General features: G+C 40.1%; 1 pseudogene across 1 annotated transcript in view; it reads left to right on the top strand.

The window, feature by feature from the left end:
* Positions 1-3,093, top strand: part of LOC145482309 (protein mono-ADP-ribosyltransferase PARP12-like) — a 4,911-nt pseudogene extending 1,818 nt beyond the window's left edge. The window contains exons 3-6 of the transcript XR_014048757.1: positions 907-1,116; positions 1,478-1,634; positions 2,079-2,315; positions 2,682-3,093. The product of XR_014048757.1 is annotated as a protein mono-ADP-ribosyltransferase PARP12-like (transcript). The remainder of the gene's footprint in view (positions 1-906; positions 1,117-1,477; positions 1,635-2,078; positions 2,316-2,681) is intronic.
* The last annotated feature ends 1,905 nt before the right edge of the window (positions 3,094-4,998 follow it).

Raw genomic sequence — 4,998 nt, 5'->3', positions numbered from 1 at the left:
TAGACCCTTTTCATAAATGGCTGCCAATTTAAAATTCTTTTGTATTCATTTAAATTAACCTCACTAAACTCGTTCGGGAGTAAAAATTCTTTTGAATTAGCAAATCAAAAACAAGGTTAGTCAGGCTAATTTTAATACTTACAAAAGAATTTACAATTGGCAGCCATTTATGAAAAGGGTCTATATATATATCTTAACTCTATTTCCAGTATCCATGTGGTTTTAAGACCAGCTGAATACATATTAAGAGAGTCCCTCCTCAGCAGAAATGTATCACGACTGACCTTCCAAGGAAATGCTTATTAGGGATCATATAAAACCTACCTCCTAATGGGAGGGAAAGTTAAGTGACTAGAAGAAGTTCTACTAAAACCTACCCCCTGATCGTGATTGGAGGGAACGTTAAGTGACTACCGCTAAAAGGAGTTCTACTCCCTGTGTGTGATATGAAAATCCATTGCAGGGTTACCCCAACCCTAGCAGTAAATTTGCCAATACCCATGATTTTTACTCCCAGATGGAGAGAAGAAGCTCTGTGAGAGTGAAGTGTCTTTCCCAGGGCCATCACTCAAACCTGGGCCACTTAATTTGGAGTAACACTAACCTGTAGGCCACTGCCTCTCCATAGGAGGGTGTCCACAAACTCTACCTCTCATTCCTTAAATAAAAATTGTATTGGAGGACCTGGGACACATTATTATCCTGTCTAGCTAGTAATGGGTCATTCCAGAAAGAAAAAAACATTCTCCATTGAAATTTCCAGTGAGCTTCCTGGGGGTGGATACAGATATTTCCTGGAACTGCACAATAATGTAGTGTTCATGTGTCCCCTTAAAGAAGGTCTCCCAAACTGTAGACAGTAGTTTACACCAGAGCCGATGTCTAGCCAGTTCATCTTTGTTCTAGCTATATCAGCTTCAAATGCTAAGTTTCCAAAGGTTCGAAGACTGTCCACCATATCATCAGTAATTGCTGCGGCTGGCCATGTTTTTAGCACAAGATGGCTGTGGTATTGGAAAGATGAGAATGGCAAGTGGCAGTCATATGACACTCCTGGTGATGGACATGCTGTCAACACTACAAGCAGTCAGTGTTTCGAAAGAGACTATGTAGCAGGTACGATAACTGTAGTGGTAAGAAGGTGGTTGATAAGATCAGTGAAAGCAGCTTTGTAGTGGATAGGAAGAAAAAGGGACTGTGTAGTAGAAATGAGAGCTGGGACTATCAGTTACAGGAAAGAAGTAACAGGCACCATTTGATAACTAGGAAACAAAAACGACTGTGGTTACTACGTAAAACACAAAAGAATGTGGTAGGTGAAGAATCAAAAGAGACTATGTGTTAAGTACAAATTAAGCAAGGGCACCATGAGTTATGTATTAAGAAGGAAAGAAATTAGCTGAAAGATGCCAGATAAGTTTGTTCTTTCTTAAATGTGTTAGTCATTTAACATATCATCGCTGCAATTCGTTTGTAGGAAAGGACACTCATGCATTTAGTGCTGGCCATCACCGCTACACTTTGCACTTTAAAGACTGGTGCCAAGAGAACGATGTGCATAAAACCAAAAGACTTGTTAGAAGAAGACCTGCGGAGTTTGTTTCCAAAGAGAACATGAAAGACATTGTTCAAAGGTAATTAAATTCAGTGCCCGAGGGAAGTCCCATTTAAAAAATACAAGGGTGCTTGACGGAAATTTTAGGATCCTCTTTTGTGGGCGTGGCTTGATTTTTTTTCACCCCCAAGAGGTACCAATTCTAAAACAACGCATTAACTGACACTTGCATAACTTTTAATAGCATTAAAGACGATTGTTTCGAATACCTTTTACTCTTACAGTTGATTATCAAATATCTCCTGTCATATTTTTTTTCCGCTCAATACCCTAAAAGGTACTGCAAAAGCTCTCGAATTGGACCTTTTGAGCCTGAACTCCCTAAGAGGTACCAAAACTCTCCCAGGGAGGGCGGCAGTGTTGCGTAGGTTGCAAAAAAAAGAAAACAAATAAGCAGACAAAATAAGAAATGGTTTATTTCTCAAAAGAATATGATAATCATGATCTCTTGTTTTTCAATCAGACGGAGAGCAGCCGTCATGGCCGTTCCAACAAGCTCAGCTTCCACTGAATCAGAAAGTTTACCAACCCATTGGACGCCCATTCCTGAAGGTGAAGACTTCTCCTGTGTGGTTTTGCAAACCATTTCTGATGAATACAAGAAGACTGAGAAAACATTTCAAGAGACCATGGAAGGACGTCGCGAAATCATCAGGATCGAGCGAGTGCAGAACCCGGATTTGTGGATTCCATACGTACAGTAAGTCGGTCAAGGGCCGGTCAGTTTGCAGGCTTTCATATTAGCTTATGTTCAGAAAAAAAATACTCATATTTCAGGACATGTTCTTTCAGTTGTTTACAGAGAGGCGCATAAGGCGGTTAAGTATTTCTTCCGAGGAAACTTTTCGAAAGGGACTTAGCAGCCTTCTCCTGCTACTACTTCCACAGAGCAACTACTTTCGCAGGGCCCGCCGCTGTTTTCGAGGAGATTCGCATACAACAATGAAACCGTTACTTTCGGAATCGATCCGGAACTTAACGCAACATTATTGCATTAACATACAGTATTAATAGTTAGTGTGATAAAATGCTTTCTCTGTCCTTTTTCTTCGTTTGCAATTTGCAGAAGAAAAATCCGCATGGCTAAGAAATCTGGCAAAGAACCTGAGGAGCGGCAACTTTTCCATGGCACAAACCCCGAAACTGCCAAGGCCATCTGCCAGCAAGAGTTTGACTGGCGAATGTGTGGAAAACATGGCACATCTTATGGAAAGGGAAGTTATTTTGCTTGTAAGCCAACTATTCACACCGTTATTCAAATCACGGTGTTTCTCGAGGTTGTAAGCAAATGTTCTTGGTTAGAGTAGTGGTGGGTTCTTACGCTAGAGGTGACAGTACCTGACTCGACCTCCACCTAAGGATCCGTCGAAGCCAAATGTGTTACACGATTCGTGCTGCGATAACACAGCTAATCCAGCATTGTTTGTCATCTTTGAAAACGGCAGTCTTATCCTGAGTTCTTGATCACGTACCTGTGATCTGGACCTTTTGCTGTCATACGGTACCGTACCGTACCGTACAATAGCGTAACGTAACGTATCATACCGTAAAGTACTGTAACGCACCACTGTTACGTTACTTGTTTTACAGTATTTGAAGTTATTTTCATATGTTTCTAAGAACTTTCACATAGTCTAGGTTTTCTTAGTTTTAAGTAGAAATTTACCAATTATGATAAGTTTAGATAATATACCTGAGAGAACAACTCTTGGTTTAGGTTTTAGACAATCCTTAATAAAGGCCACTCTTTGCGTAACTTCATTCCAACACAGGGAAAAGGCGTACTGAGTTGCAGGTTATATAATAAGTGCATTTTCCAGAGGAAAAAATATTCATGTCGTGTACTGCAACTCTGGTATTGTATTTAACACCGATAAATGAAGCAAAATTGAAGAAAAACGTGCGACAGTACTTGAAAAGAATTCGCGACATTCGATTGACAAACGTTGCTAGCCTGCTAGCCTAGTTGATAGCTATATAGCTAGGGATAGGACACTTGGTAGGTAAGCGCAGATTGTTAGTTGACCGTTTTCTAAATCTATCAATACTATAAAGATTTCAAATGTCGAAGTTGTCGAAAAACAAGAATTTATTTTTGCTATTATCCCTAATCGTACATATTTGTGTTTGTGATGTCTTAGGGTTCATTTGAACATTACCCCGTAAACGTAACCAAAATGAATAGTTATGAAAAAAGCAGAAAAAAAAACAACAAAAACAACAAAAAAGAAACAAATCTAAAACCAAAAACAGTAAAAGAAAGGTCTCAGTTGTCAGCTTGCTGCATTTATGAACTAGAAATTTTAGGTAAGAGGTGAAAGCAAAAAGGTAACTACCATTCACTCCAGTTGTCTGTGTGAATGGAAAGGAAACCGGTGGGCTGTAATCAGTCGTGGGTGAATGTTTTGATTGGACGGAGTCATACATCACCTGTTGTTGAACCAAATTTACGTTTCTTGTTCGATGCACTTTACTGGCTTGAAAGTTGTGTGCATCATGCAAGCGCGCTAGTAGTTTTATTGTCGATAACTAAATTTTCAAGTTTTGGAAACTTGTCGTCAAACACTTGCTGCACACAATAGTTGATTGGTTCAATACAGTCGCCGGATAACATTTTATGATCAGTCTTAGGACTTCCAACTGAACGACAGCAATTTTTGCGGAAAGTTTCGGTGTTTTGGCCCTAAGACACTTATTAGTAGGCAGCAGCATGAGTACGGCAGTAGACTTCAGATTTCATGTTGTATGAACGCTTTCAAAAAGTGTAAGTTACAAAGAAATCATGTAGAGTGACGGGCGCAGTGGCTTACTGATCAGTGCTTTAAACTCTGGATCCAAAGATCGTGCTTTGAGCCTGGTCGGGTAATTGTGTTGTGTTCCTGGGCAAGGCACTTAACTCTCTCAGTGCCTCTCTCCACCCAGGAGAGCCAATGGGTACTGGGGTATGGTTGGGTTAACCAACCAAAATGTTAGACGTAGTGACATGTGATGGACTAGCATCTGGGGCCCCTTTCTCGAAAGTCCCGGTAGCTAGTGATCCCGAAAAGCTGTTTTTTGTCTGCCGTTTTTACATCCAAGATCTAGGTATCAATAGTTTTGACATTCACACAACAAAAATGTCAGGAAACGAAACAGAATGGACTGGTTTTTGAGCTAACACCCGCAGTACTATTCCTAAGATTTATATCTTAAAATTTGGCTACGGGTCCGTTAAGTTACCGAGACTTTCGAGAAACGGGTCCATCGGTGATTTAATGAATGATTGTGGCTATAGTATCCTGTAACAGGGAGTGCTTCTACCGAAGCCGGAGTTAAATGCCCCTTTCATCAAAAAAGCAAACAAATAAACAAAAAACAAAAAAACAAATGAGACAAAGAAAAAA

The sequence above is a fragment of the Orbicella franksi genome, chromosome 3 (assembly GCF_964199315.1).
Source record: "Orbicella franksi chromosome 3, jaOrbFran1.1, whole genome shotgun sequence".
Taxonomy (NCBI): Eukaryota; Metazoa; Cnidaria; class Anthozoa; order Scleractinia; family Merulinidae; genus Orbicella; species Orbicella franksi.
This window is presented reverse-complemented; position numbering and strand designations above follow the sequence as displayed.